The 16308-nt window shown below is 31.7% G+C and overlaps 1 protein-coding gene across 31 annotated transcripts in view; it reads right to left on the bottom strand.

Annotated features, from left to right (window-relative positions):
• Nucleotides 1-16308, bottom strand: part of ADGRL3 (adhesion G protein-coupled receptor L3) — a 756105-nt gene that overhangs the window by 467026 nt on the left and 272771 nt on the right. The gene's annotated exons all lie outside the window — the stretch shown is intronic.

Raw genomic sequence — 16308 nt, 5'->3', positions numbered from 1 at the left:
TCAGCTCAGGCAGGCCTCAGAGGAGCCTTGCAAGAGGCTATTCCCAAGGCTGCTCTCTGCTGCAGGCCATAGGCCCCGACTCCAGCCACCCCAAGCCCCACTCAGACAACCCTGGAGCTGAGGAGATCATATCTCCTGGTCCTAGTTAGGACTGTGTAATTAAACACTATTTTAGTTACACACTATCTTAGTTAAGCACAATCTTAAGGAAGCAGAAAACTTCATCCTAATCCCTAACAATGATTAGAAAATTAGACATTATTGAAAGCAGAGAAAGCTACCTGAAAAATATAAATATTATCTATAGTTTTATCGATTTACAGCATTTCATGTAAATTATGGACAGTAATATCTATAAATGTAAAAAAATATTGGTTACTGAACTAAATATTTACACACAAAAATCTTGATAAGGTATTGGGTAAAAAAAGTTTCAGAGAGGTTTTTTTTTATTACTTTTGTTTTGTTATATTGTTACACTGACATGGATTATTTTATATTTATTTATAGGTTTCAGGTTATTTAACATTTTTTGAAAGATACTGTATTAAGATTATGATGGACATTAAGGTGAAAAGGATATACAAACATTTTTGCCATTTATATACACAGTGATTTTACTGACAAATGGTACATAGTACATAAATGAATAAATATGAAAGACCAAGACAATAATGAAAAAATAAAATTGCACACATGACTTTTTTTAATAATTCACAAAACAGTCATACATTATATGCTATGAAAAACAGAGCTGTTTAAGTACAGGATTTTTTTCTGGTGAATTGGTACATGAGATACGCATTTCTCTACACTAATTACAACTAGTGTAATAAACAGGAATGATAATGAAAATGTTCCTACTAAAGAAAGGAAGGTTTTACAAAGAGAAAGATTTTGCTTTACACAATTATTTTTAACATACTATAACATGCATATTTTAAAACATATTAATAGTATATGGGTACCATGCAATAATCAGAAGAAAAACTAAGAAATTCAGTAACGTAAGAAAATTTTATAATCATCTTTCTAATACTGGAAGTTTATACAGTGGTGCTACAATTTCGTGACATATAAAATATTTGCAAATAAATAATGAAAACATGTTTTGTTCCAAATCACAAGAAATAATACAGCCCTTATAGAAAACAAAAAAAATGATATTAAGAAATCTGTCAATCAATCCATCTATAATGAGAACGTTTAGATTATGACTCTAAGGTATCACACTAAAACATTTTTATTTATACTCATTATAATGTATAAATACTAAAACATCTAGGCAAAAGGTAATCTAAATATTATTTTGATAATTTGTGTGAATGAAAAAGATGTCAAAGAAAGAAACAAGTTCTAAGATGAAAAAAAGTTGTTAAAAATCAAAATCTCGAAGTAATTGCTTCCTTTTATGTTTAAATCCTGTGACATCCTTTTAATCTTTTCGATTTCTAAAATATCCTTCTCCTCATTGCCAAAATGGTAATGTGACAATTTTTAAATTATCTTTCACATTAATACATACAGCCATGTTTTCCCTAACATCTTTATATATACTCTAGGAAAGGAAATTAGCAAAATATTATAAAACTATATTATCTTACAAGTTTCAGTTACAATAAAGTTGAAAAATTTCACCCTCAGCCAAGTTAACATATATGGACATTTGGAATAATGAGTCATGTGCTTATTTATTCATTCATTAAACAAATGCTTATTGAGTTCCATTATATGCCAGATCCTTTATTAGGTGCTGGAGATGTTGGTGAACAAAACAGACCACATACTTACTTTAATAAATCATCCATTCTGGTGTAGGAGTCATACATATGCAAATAGATAAATGTTTTGAATACTAGATAGAGATGAGTAATCTATAGAAAGTTTAAATATGGTAATATGTTAAAGCTACTTACTTTAGGTTTTTATGGAAGACTTATCTACGGGAGTGAAATTTAAACTAAGATATCAAGTTGTTAGTCATATAAAAATCAGGAGTAAAGAGCACTCAAGGCTGCTGCAAAGGCCTCAGGCTAGAACCAGCTTGGTCTGTTCTAGAAATAGCATGTTGGTTAATGAAGCTGGGTGTAGTGGGCTGGGAGAAGAATGGTCTGAAATAAGATCAGAAAGTTAAGCAACACTCTGATCACAAGCTTTGTAAACCAGGATAAAGAGTTTAGTTTTGGGACAATCAAACATCTGTTTCAGATACTATCTAAATCTCCTGGAAAAGAAGAACAGGGCAGGAGAGGGGAAAATGGGAATAGTGATCTCTACTGAACTAGAGATCAATTATTTCAGTTACAGCTAATTTCTAGAGTAGGCAGATAATGACAATGGATTTAAAATGCATATAGAGTAGAATCACCATCAGCTGAAAAATATATCAGTGTCTGTAGTAAATGAAAGAATCTCAGTTTACTAACAAGAAATAAGAACATGCTCAAGGTCTAGGTATCTAGAAAAAGTAGGTATGGATCAGAGAATAAAATGATTTTATGGAGTGAGACTGAGGAATAAAAAATACCAGGAAATTAAGTAGACTTGACCCTTGAGTTGAAGGAAATTAGACATCAACGTGTTCTATGAAGCAAGAATATCTTATGTGTCTACAGATTAGACTCTCCTTTAAATTCATCATCTATAAAAAGATCCCAGAGTCACCATCACTGGCAGAAAAAGTGGAAGGTTAGTTACACTGCCTACATGGAGAAGGTACTGGCATCAAGACAACTATACCAATGGAACAGAATAGAGAGACCAGAAATATATGGTCAATTATTTTTGACAAGGGAGCCAAGAATACTCACTGGGAAAAAAAGACAGTTTCTTTAACGGTGCTGGGATAATTGGATATTTACATCCAAAAGAATGAAACTGGACCCATTTCTCATATTACTCACAAAAACGAACACAAAATAGATTAAAGTCTTAAATGTAAGATGTGAATCCATAAAACTCCTAGAAGAAACCATAGCAATAAAGCTCCTGACATGGTCTTAAAGATATATATATATTTATTTATTTATTTTTTTTTGGATGTCACAACTAATGCACAAGCAAAAAAATTAAAAATAAACAAGTAGGACTACATCAAACTAACAAGCTTTTTGAAGTGCATAAGAAACAATCAATGAAGTGAAAAAACACCCTAAGGAATAGGAGAAGATATTTGCAAACAATGTCTGATAAGGCGTTAATATCCAAAACGTATAAAGAACTCATACAACTCAATAGCAAAAACAAACAAACAAACAAACAAAATACAAAATGAGATATCACCTTGTGTTTGTAACAATGGCCATTATCAAAAAGGCAAGAAATAACAAATGCTGGCATGGATGTGGAGAAAAGGGAACCTTCATACACTGTTGATGGGAATATAAATTGGTATAACAACTATGGAAACAGTATGGAGGATCCTCAAAAAATTAAAAATAGAACTACCATATGATCTAGCAATTCCACTTCTGAGAATATATCCAAAGGAAATAAAAACACTCGCTCAAAAAGATATCAAAAAGAGATATATACAATGGAATATTATCCACCCATAAAAAAATTAGCAAATCTTACCACTTGCAATAACATGGATGGACTCTGAAGACATTATGTTAAGTGAAATAAGTCAGACAGTGATAGATAAGTAAGAATCATCTCACTTACATGTGAAATCCATTAAAAACAAACAAACAAACAAATAAAAACTCATAAAAGAAGAGACCACACTGTGATTACCAGAGGCAGAGGGGTAGGGGTAAGGAGGAATTAGAGAAAGGTGGTTGAAAGGGACAAACTTCCAGTTTGCAGATAAATAAGTACCAGGAATGTAAAGTACAACATGATGACTATAGCTCACACAGGAAAGTTGTTAAAAGCGTAAATACTAAAGTTCTCATCACAAAGATAATTTTTTTCCTGTTTATGTTTCTTCTTTCTTTTCTTTTTATTGTTTCTATAAGAGAAGATGGATGTTAGCTGAATCTACTGTGGTAATCATTTCACAATATATGCAAATCAAACCACAAAACCATCATGTGTGCCTTAAATATATATGGTGATATATGCCAATTATTTCTCAAAGAAAACCCAAAAAACTGGAAAATTGAATAGCTAATCAATACTTCATTTTTTAAAGAGGGGTTTACTGTTTTTTAAAACTTTGAATTGCTTGAATAATGGATATTTAATATTCATAAGTAATGTAAATTATTGCCATAATCAAATTGGCCACATAATCTTCATATTCAGATTTTGTTTTGTTTTTTTACCATTTCAACACTTTGATTCTGCTTTCATAGTGGGCAAGCAAGCAATCTGAAAATTAATATTTCATAATCTACTGAAATGATCAAAATGTTTCCCCATGCTTATATATAGTCTCCAAAATCAAAGGGCATCACAGCATTCAAGTTCTTGAATATTGGTTGTAGATAAACATGAGGCAAGAAGAAAAGGAAAAATATTAAGCAAGTAAGAGGTAAAGTATTTATAATGGTAGTAATGAAATTTATATTTTTCTATGGAGCTTATAATGGAAATAAGTATCGAAATAACAGGTTTCTCGTATATACTTTCAGATATCAATATTGATTTATAAATAGTAATTTAAAAAATACTAAGTAAGCATTGCTTCTAACCAATTTCAACTGTTTCTGTTTCCTTGTTCTCCTTAGATGAGTAGCTATATAACTCAGTCAATTATTTAGCTTCTTCCTCCAAACATTTATTGATCATAATAGCGAGCTTGTAATCTAGACAAAACAATGGTCTGCAGTACTAAGGTATTTCTAAAGTGAGAGAAATGCTAACAACAAAATATCACCAGAATATGCTTATTAGAGTTTCAAGTAATTTAACTTTCATAAACTAAGAATGTTTCTCACAAGTCATTTCTTTTTGTGTGTCAGGGTAATATTTTTACTATATCTTTTTAGTAATTAGCTAATTATAAGCCATACGGAGTTTAAAATGTACTTATAATGACAGCTATGACCTAACTGACATGTCCAATTTTACCTTCACTATTATCTCTTGGATTAAATACCTATCCACCTATATGTACTTTTGTTCAAATTATCCTTCCTAGCAGGAAACCTTTTCCCCTACTGCTCAGGCTATCCAAATATCACTCTTTCTATAATTGTCCTAAGCTGTTCAGTATGTATATAATCAGCATCAAATTTCACACTAGTTCCTTTCCATTCTATAATAAAATCTAAAATTTTACATCTACCTTTAAGTTAAAATTTAAAACTTTTAATAATTTAAATTTGTTTTTGTTTTTTTATTTCTACGGTTAAGCAAATACAATATTGCTTTTTTTCCTTAAATAAAACTTTATAAATTTTACATGTTTTGTTTTGTAATTTCTATAGGTTGTTTAGGTTCGTTTGTTTCTAATTTATATTATAGATCTACAAAATAAGGCAAATGCTCTGTCGGTTATTAAAATACCTTTGGAAGAAGCTTTTACAAGATGGTTCAGAGATTTCAATTTGAGTTTCTTTTCTAACAACTATTTTAAATGTCATTGCATCATTAGATTAATGGCTCTGAGTCTCTGAGTCTATTTTTTCACTTAAAATTACTGATACTACTATCTATGACTCACTATGTATTCACTGAGCTATTCTGTGAAGTGTTCAGCTAACTGCAAAGTGCTATGTAAATGCTATATTGAAATACTTATAACAACAAACAGTTGATTGATAGGGCAGGTCTAATCCAACCTCAGATTTTATAAAATCTCATATATATATATATATATATATATATATATGAGAGGGAACAGAAAGGGGGGAGAAAGAGACTATTACTTCCAATTATTTTCTAATGAGTAAAGGTACATTTCCCAATCCTGCTTTCTTATGCATACCTGAAAGGCTCTACCTTTCCCCTAGCACCTTCATTTTGCCCATATTAAAAGATTACATCTTTCCTGACTTCTCCCTAAAGTGTTTGTGACAGCTGCATAATTTCTTTATAGGCTGGGTAGTAATCTGAAACAATAGTCATAAAAGTTCCTTTAAGCACCTGAGTAAGGATGCCACCAGGTAGAAATTATAATGTGGAGATTCTAACAGTGAGAAAAATCTGTTTCAATTCTGGGTCTTACAAGAAAATGTCTCAGGAGCTATTAATAGTCCACCTGTGCATTATGAAGCAATGTTCATAGTATACCTGGATATTATTCAGTTTAATTCAACAGACACATTCACTAGACTGGTTTCATGAAGTGTCAGTATACCCTATGTGAGTAAGCAATTTTCCCCTCAAGCTAGGTTCTTCACTCTTCTTTTCTACGAAAAGCTTATTGTAGTAAAATAAACATATTTTGTCTAAACTTTCATTCAACAGAAAACTGAACAATCAAGTTATAAAAGTTGTAAAAGACATTCTGAGAATAGTGGAAGTCAAATACTTGGCTCTGAATAAAGCTAAAAGGAACCTTAATTCCTAGTGTTAAAAACATGAAAAAAAAAAATTAAACTTTACTTTTAATTGGCTTTCAAGTCTGGCATCTCCCATGTCTCAAAAACAGTGGGGAAAATCCTGGACTATTCAATGTATCAGTGGCTTACACTGTAATATTTTGATGAAAATGCCTCAACCATTTGTGAAAATGAGTGAGCAGAGAGCAAAGTTTCTGTTATGTGATATAAATCTGACAAAGATATTACTGTAATCCAACTTAAACAAAATGCATATTACACATCATATTCATCAAAGAAATGATAAATAAGTTTTTCTATTCTAAATAAAAATACCTCCATATTTGTAAACATAACATAATCAGATTTAAATTCATGGTAACACAAATAAAATTCTAGAATTTATTAATTGGAGAATACTGACTTTTTTTCAATTTCCTTTCCTTTACTCCCCTCTAAATTTTAATGGTATGGGAAGTTGTGCTTTCAGAATTTTGTAAAGTAAAACATTTCTTTAAAAATCTGTATAACTACAGTAACAAGGTACTTTTCTTTAATCACACTGCTAAGTATACTTGATGTGTGGGAAACAATGGTAAAAAACAACAACAAAAAAAAACAAAAACAAAAAAAAACATTTTGACAGATATCTGTCTTGTTAGTGCGTTCTCCCTATCCTAAGTTAATTATAAATGGATACCTCTGAAGATATTTGAGAAGAATGCAAACTTTTAATCTTTTTTTTCTGGTAGTGAGAGGTTACTACCTCCACTCCCTCCTCAATACACATACAAAACAGAATGCGAAATGCTGGTTAACAAGAAAGCAGATGTGTTAACAGGCTCACATGTCAAAATGATCTATTACATTACGTTGGTAGTACATACACACAGTGTGATTATTATTGGACACCCACTTTTAAAAATCGACATTGTGGTTTTTTATGTCTGTGCAGAGGCAAGACATCAAGCTTGCCTCCTAACAACAGCCAGTATCCTATAAAACATTTGGGCTATCAAGGCTATTCCAACTGTCCTGAGCTATTGTGACTAATCTAAAAGGCTTCTTTATAAGCAAATGTGTAGTATTTCCTGGAGGGAGAGCATCATACCAGCTTGCTTTGAATTTTATGTATCATCTGTCTTCATTATTAAATCATGTGCCCTTAAGGTTTGCAAGTTCACCAATATAATTATCAAAAGGAAAACAAAAAATCATTGCTAAAGAGTCACCACCATTGTTGATTTGCAGCAAGAGATACAGAATAGTCCTCATCTAATTCAGGTGGGGTCTAGAATTACTATTTTCATGGTTTCTTTAACAGCTTGGAGAGCAGTAATGTTTGAAAGCTGACTGTCCATTCTTTTTATAAATACAGTTTTTTGTTTGTTTGTTTTATGGATATGATCTAAATATATCTGGATTTTTCCCCCTCATGTCATCTATTATTCTCTAATGCAATATCAAAATTAATCTGTTTTAAAATCATCTGAGTTCAACAAAATAATCATTGTAAAATGCTATTTTGATTTCTCATATTATTTTCATCTTTTCATTTAATCAAAACAACGATTTCTCAAATTCAGCTCCATGTGTTTATTCCCTTTAACTTCACATTACACTAATAAAACCAAAGTAAACTATATCTATCACTCAGTATTCAATGTCTTCAAACCTGGGATGAATAGTGAAGACAGAAATTTTATTAGGCTTATAGTCTAATTAAAAGCACAGGCTTTTACTCAGAATAGCTTTTCAACACTCTTTTAACATTTTTTTTAATGCTGATGTAAGCTTAAGATGCTCATTAGTAACTCATTAAAAACTTAGTTACAGTCCAGTGGGTGAGCCCTGAATATAATGATGGAATGTGTATACAAATGTGTAGGCTCATAATTAGAGAAACTGTCCCATTTGGGGATTAAGAATATACAATGCAGTCTTTGAAAAATTCTATGTAAAGTAAGTGACCCCAACATGGTGTTGTATTTTAAATTTTGCTTACTATCCAAGTCACTTGTTTTTTAGTTCTAATTTCAAAGGTATGATTTAATGAACATATTCTTCCAGGATTAAACATGTAAGGCTTTGTGGGAGGGCCTTTCTATACATTATTGTGCTTAATCCTCACCCTATTATAAGATAGGCCTAATTACCCCTTTAACAAATAAGGAAACTGTGAATCAAATTGGTTAAGGTCATGTGTCTTAGAAGCCACAGAATTGGAATTAGACTCTAAGGCTTCAGATCTTTTTTTTCATTCCACAGGACCATGCTAATTAGGATTTTCAACCATCTTTGATTAGACAATATTGTAAGCTTCAGTTTCCTGGATTCATGTAAATATGACTTCCTATATATGCTGACATCTTCCTCCACTTGCGGTTTCGTAAAACTGCAGAAGCTCTTCTGTGTCATCATTTGTATATTATGTAAAATCTTTATTTAGCTTCCTTGTAAACTTTTGTTCCCAAATAGTAGTATTTCGAATGAACCCACTTGCCCAAAATAGGGCAAGTTTGCTAGGGTTCTGGCCATATAAAACCTCATGTTCTCTTCTGATTCTCATGTTTGTTTGTTTGTTTGTTTATAGATGCAATGTGAGTGGTACTAATATACAATATGTAAGTTTGATAGACAGATGTAATGGATTGCATCATTTTCTTGAGATGAAGCAAAAGGTATCCAGTAGTTTGCAGAACATATTAAAGAAAAGGATACTATGGAAAAAAATTAAAGACTCAATATTTATAATATAATTTGAGCAAAGACACAAAAAATATAACTAAGAGGACTTCCAAAATCTGGAAGGACAAGAATTCAAACTAGAATAAAAATAGAAACTTTTTGGCCACCATGATTAAAACTCAACGTTCTTTATAATTTTCTTAGGGAGGAATACTTTTAAGCTTTAGTAGAACCCAATGAATTACCTTGTTTTTGTATATATGTCACTGCTATACACTTCACATATCAGAGTGAAGTTTCAATCATTGTCAAATACGAATTTCTGTCACCATAATAAAAACATGAATTCCTGAACTACTTTCAGAAATCAAATGTGTAAGAAAAAGGGAAGGTGGCATGAGACTAGGAAAATGGTATATAATTTCAAAGTGAATGTAAAATATATGAGATTTAAGTGAGAAAATCCAAGCAAAAAACCTTCCTTAGAATATGCAGTCTAAAGAACTCTTACATCTAAATGTATCCTAATACCGTGTTTCCCCGAAAATAAGAGTGGGCCTTATATTAATTTTTGCTCCAAAAGACACATTAGGGATTATGTACAGGGAATGTCATCCTGAAAAGTCATGCTACTGTTAGGTCTTATTTTCCGGTTAGTCTTATTTTGGGGAAAACACTTTATCTTCTAGTTTTTTCTAAAATATATTTATGCTAGAGAGAATACTTGGAACTCAATAAAAAAATTAAAAATTAAGAACTGATTAAGTAATATTTCTTTAAGTAAGATATATAAATGGCCAATGCGTACATGAAAAGAAGCTTGATATCATTATGCATTAGAGAAATGCAAAACAAAACCAGGAGATACTATTTCATCTTGACTAGGATGGTTAAAATAAAAAAGACAATAAGTCTGGGTAAGGATGTTGAAAAATGAGAACCCTTATTCTACTGTTTAGAATGTATAACTGTGCAACCACTCTGGAAAATGTTTAGCAATTCTTCAAAATGCTAAACATAGAATTATGTGATTCAGCAATTCCAGTCCAAGATGTATACCGAAGAAAAGTGAAAATATGTCCACACAAAAACTTGTATATGGGGGCCGGCCCGGTGGCTCAGGCAGCTGGAGCTCCCTGCTCCTAACTCCGAAGGCTGCCGGTTCGATTCCCACATGGGCGAGTGGGCTCCCAACCACAAAGCTGCTGGTTCATTTCCATGACTCCCGCAAGGGATATTGGGCTGCACCCCCTGCAACTAGCAACGGCAACTGGACCTGGAGCTGAGCTGCGCCCTCTACAACTAAGATTGAAAGGACAACAACTTGACTTGGAAAAAAAAAAAGTCCGGGAAGTACACACTGTTCCCCAATAAAGTCCTGTATAAAGTACTGTTCCCCTTCCCCAATACAATCTTAAAACAAAACAAACAAACAAAAACTTGTATATGAATTTTCATAACAGCATTATGCAGAATACCCAAAAAGTAGAAATAATCCAAATTTCCATCTACTTATAAATATAATATGGTTTATTCATACAATGGAATGTTATTTGTCACTAAAAATATTCAAATATTGGTACATGCAATGATATGCATAAATTCTATGTTAAGTGAAAGAAGGAAATCACAAAAGATCAAAGATTGTGTGATTCCATTTAGACAAAATGTCCAGAATAAGCAAATTCATAGAGACATAAAGTAGATTAGTGGTTGCCAGGGACTTGGGGGGCCAGTGGGGGAACCTGTTGTGACTACTAATGGGTATGGGGGTTTCTTTTTGGAGGACTAATAACATTTTAAAATTGATTGTGGTGATCATTGCACAACTGTGCATCCACTGAACTATACACGTTAAAAGGATGAGTTTTATGGTATACTAAATATATCTCAATAAAGCTGCAAAAATTCCATTTATACAGTATAAATATATTGTGCATTAGAACATATTTTGAGCTGCATTGTATCTTTTATAAACATTTTTTCCCTTTATCACAAGAGGACTCCACTTTTCAGAATCCTTTATAGGTGTGGCTATTAGGCAGGGTTTTATTAAATAGAAATGGAAGAAGTGACATGCACTACTTCCAAGCATATCCATGAAAACTCTCCATTAAAATCTACACATTCTTGTTCTTCCTTCCTGAGGACTAGAATGGCAATGACCCTCAGAATGACTTTGGAAGCCTCATGCCATTTGACTAGGTCTGTGAATAACTGTTAAGAGCAACAGAATGACATCCACACCCCTACCACCACTCCCTACAACACACTCTAACAAGAAACACCTATCTACCTTGGATGTTTGATGAACAAGAAAATATTCTCTGGAAGCCATTCTTAATTTTGGAATCTACTGCAACTACCGACTAGTTTATCCAATGTAATACACTGTTCAAAAATGGAGATTAAGGTAGGTAACTTAAAGAAGTCTTCCTCTAGAAGATTCATAACATATAATATGAAACACACATACACAAACACAATTGATTTAATCCCATTTTAACTAATCCATGTATTGGAGATTTGCTTTTCTGAGGAGTCATCGGTAAGACACTGCAACACATATAAATAAACTAGAGTTGTTTTAGAGATCTCATTTTTACAATGAATCAATTTGCTTAATTTAGAGATTTTCTTTAATTATTGTATTTTTATAATATATATTTTATGATTGACTGGGCAAGTGTCTTCCTATTACTCTTTTCATTGCTGTTAACTTTTCTATTGTTTAATATTCAATACATACTTTAGAATATTTTTGTTGAATTTCGACACAGAAAAGCTTAAATTGGTACTGTGAATGCAGTTGTGTAAAAATCTATAGAAATTAATTTGGAAACATTTGTCAATTTTGCTGTCAGTCTTTTCATCCAGGAACATGGTATACTTCATATCTTCTTTCATAACCACAAGTAAAGCTTCAGTGTTTTCTTCTTACAGATTCCATACATATTCTGCTCTGATATTTCCTAAGCAACTCAAGCATTTCATTGTTGTTTTGACTCAAATCAGCAATGAAATGTGAGAGTTACTTAGTTGCATACAATATGTATGTGTGAATCATATATCTGAACTCAGAGTGATCTCATTTATTCTAAGAAAGTTTTTATGTCTTGAATCTACTGAATATGTACATCATTATACACCTTCAAAGAATAATTATATCTTAACATTTGCATTTTACTATTCTTATTTATGTTTTGTTCATTATTGTATTAGCCAAGGCTTTTGCAATTGTTTTAAAGAGATTGTGGTAATAACAAGTAAGGTCATATTAATCATTTATTACCATTCATTTAAGACAGTTGTTAATTAACCTAAAAAGGAATCACTTTTACTTTCTATATCTCAAGAGATTTTTTTCTAGGGGTACAGAAGTATAGTCAAATTTTATATACAAGCATGTTCCCTTATATATGCAATGATAACATGTCATTGACAGTCAGTGTTAGACCATCACCATTATGGTTAGATAAGCAATGGTTCCTTCATATGATACAATTTGAATAATTTTATGGAAAGCGTAAAAGTGTCCAGATTTTAAGGTTAAATCAAAATGAAAGATAAATTTTATTTCTAACATTGTTCTATTTTCAGGAAAATATGTGAACAAATACAAGACAGCAGGAAAAAAAATCTAACACACATTAATACTAATTATATCACTGGGTCATAGGACTATTAGATTTTTGCTCTCTGATTTAAATTTCTATGAGGAGAATTACTTTGGCAATAAATAGGTGACACTCGTAATGAAAAAGGATTATATGAGACTATGTTCTTATACTTTACCAGCAAGCTAAAAACTTGACTTCGGGACATTCAAATTACCACAAACTGTAATTTGTGTCGATGAAATAAATATGAAAGGATTATCAAATGTCACTGTGAGAGACCATTTTTGTACAAAGATCTGTATCTATTACTTTTAAAAGTACAACTAGCATATTTCTCTTGCAAATCCTTAACTAGCCAATTTGATCAAATATTTTCGTATATGATAGATTTTTTTCTGATAGCAAGACAATTTCCTATATGTAAAGAAACTAATGCTATTATGAAAATATAGGGGAAATATAGATTCAAATAAAATGAAAACATAAGAGTTTATTTTCAATTTATCAATTAAAAACCTGAAAAGGTAGAGAATTAATTAACTCTAATTTTCAAAAGGGCTTTTTTCTAACCTGTCAAATTAAAACAGAGCTTAATATAATATGTAGTCGCTTATTTCCATGACAAATTAATGAGACTCTTTCCTATTCATTTCAATATTTGACTGGTCAGTAAGGAATCATTTCCTAATCAGAATGGAGGAAATAAAGGCATAAAAAATGTACTATGGATCCTTACATGGAATTATAAATCTAAGAACACTACCCTTACACTGAGAATGAAAGTAAATAGCAATCTAAAAAGGAAGAAAACAGATAAGTACCTATGTATTTATATATTACACATCCAGTATTTTAAAATTCATTCAACATCAAGTCCATGACTACCCTATTGCAATCACAGTTCACCCCAAGTGCAAGAAATATAAAAAATAAGGTACTATCTTAACCACCCCAAGTAGGCACAATATATAAAATTTGAAAATACGAAAATGCTATTTTACTCTCAAGGTATACATATTACTCTTGAGTATCACTACAATAAAATTCACATATAACATGTTCTGCAAGTGTGAAGGCAAAAGAAACTTTTCTTCTAGGTGATAACCTGCATATCAAGTGTATAGGGATGCTCTCTAAACACATTCTTCCAAAGGAACACTATCAGATATGCGTATCTGTAGTTTACACTGTGATAGCAGAGACTACATAGTTAACTTACAGAATATACATTTTGAAATTCAGCCCTAAATGGCAAATGGAGATGATGTTGGATGTATTCACAGTAACCTCATAAATCAGGCCATGACACAGATTTTTCTGTATAACATATTTGACCATTAAAACAGTGATATTACTACGAATCTCACAAATTACCTAGGCAGGCAAACATTATAAACATTTCAAGGATGATTGATTTCTAAAAATAACAAAGTTAAGCAGAGCTGAGAAGTCAACCTGACTTTTTCACACTTAATAAAACCTGACTGCATAAAAAGAATTATATGGTAAGATGTTCTGTAGTTAAATATAATCCTGTACTTTCTCAAGCTTCACATCTTACTGGAAGTTATATATATATATATATATATATATATATATATATATATATATATATATATATATATATATATGTATATACACACACACATATATATTAGTTTAAACCACTGACACATTAAATAGTATTATAACTGCCAAATAGATTAATAATAAAATTCAAATTAATAAAAACATATAGTACTAAAACTATATGCATCTGATCATCATTTTGTCCCTGCTAATAACTATTCATTATAATTAACTTCTCAAACACAACAAAAAAGCAGGTCAGCTTTTAAAGTCCATGAATATATAAATGCACATGTAACTTTAAACAACAAAAAATATACTTGCAGAAAAAAGGTATGTATATGGTGGTTATAGATAAATTTTTTAAACTCAATTTTTATGCAAATGTACTATGAAAAACATGTTTTCCCTTTACCCATAGAAAGCTCCAATGATCCTGTTTTCTATCTTTTCAATAGTAACACAGTTTATAAGTCCAGTTTAATTAAGATGAGATACATTTTACATTATCTGAGCACCCCAATCACTTTTTCTCAACTCCCAGTCCCTGTGGCTTGGGTGAAGTCACAGGCAGGACCAGATCTCCTAGCCCAGGGCCCACATTGAACCTTGGTTTTCCTTTACTGCCAATCAGCATGAGCCCTAAGTGCCCATGTTATCATTGGGTTATTGTTCTCCGATTCTATTATTTCCCCTTGTTTCCAACCACACCATTAGAACAAAAGAAAAAATCCTTTATCTCATGCAATACTACATTAGATAGCAGCAAAGAACTGGCCATCTGCTGTGGTTACTTCTCTTTGCTTCTGCCAGGTTTTATTTCATTATAGATAAGGGTTATATGGCTGTACAGGAAGGGGGCACAGTCATGGAAAACAGAAAGAGAAATACAGAGGGACACAGAGACATCGAATATGGACAGATAAACATGGAACTACAGACATTTCCTAATTTAAAAGAATTGCATATATACACAATGTGGACATACTGATTAATTTTGTTTCTCTATATAAATATTGGCCTGACTTTCTAGGATGATGCGGTGATTATTCAACTAATGTAAACATTATTCAGAATTAATTCTTTTGCTTAGTTTCTACTTATCCTTGTATAGATCATGCAAAAATGCATCACAATTACGTACTACCATACATACCATCACCACTGACAATTAATGCCTGCATCACTGACAATTATATACTATAATTATATTATTATATACTGACAATTATATACTAAGCCTTCATACATATTGGTTTAATAATAATTTTGTTTAGATACTAGCATTAAGAAATTTATGGCAAAACTTGAATAGTGAGGTTTAAGTAGAAAAATATTTATTTCGAGTCTCAGTGCAAGAATAAGGATAATGATGCATCTTCCTTATCTAACAATCCGGTGTTTAGGTCTCTTTCAAGGAAGTTAGGGGTAGAAAAATCTAATTTAATAAACGTTTACCAAATGCCACACACTATGTTAGAAGCTATCCATATAGTAGTCTATTCATTCTTAAAATAACTCTTCATAGAATAAATCTTTACTCTTGCAAATGAAAAGGATGCTTGTAAGTTTTTAAGTTACTGCCGGCTCTTGAGGGAAGAATTAAGAATCTTTTATTTTACTACCATATTTTTAGCAGCTTAGCACAGTTTTATGGCTTATAGTGGAATGATAAATGGTATTTGTTAACTGGTTTACAGAGCTAGGATGTGGCAGAGCTGACATTTTATTTCAGGTCTGTCAGATTTCAAAGCCCAGTCTGCCTGTTCTAAGAACATGAAAGAGTTAGATGACCTGCGATTCAGCCTCACCTATCCCAAGTGACCCAGAGAGCTGAGATGGGATTCTCCATAGGGAAGAATACCCTCTGTAGGAATTGATTATCTACTGGCAGTAAGACCAGAGGTCACAAAGCCAGGTCCTTCATTTTAAATCCCCTCAGGATCTCATCATAGCTGTGTAACTTCAGTCAAGTTCCATTACCCCTTGATACCTCA

The sequence above is a fragment of the Rhinolophus sinicus genome, chromosome 1, assembly GCF_057876585.1.
Source record: "Rhinolophus sinicus isolate RSI-liver-muscle chromosome 1, RSI-T2T, whole genome shotgun sequence".
In the NCBI taxonomy this organism is placed as follows: Eukaryota; Metazoa; Chordata; class Mammalia; order Chiroptera; family Rhinolophidae; genus Rhinolophus; species Rhinolophus sinicus.
Note: the sequence above shows the minus strand (reverse complement) of the source record. Positions and strands in the feature narration are given on the sequence as shown.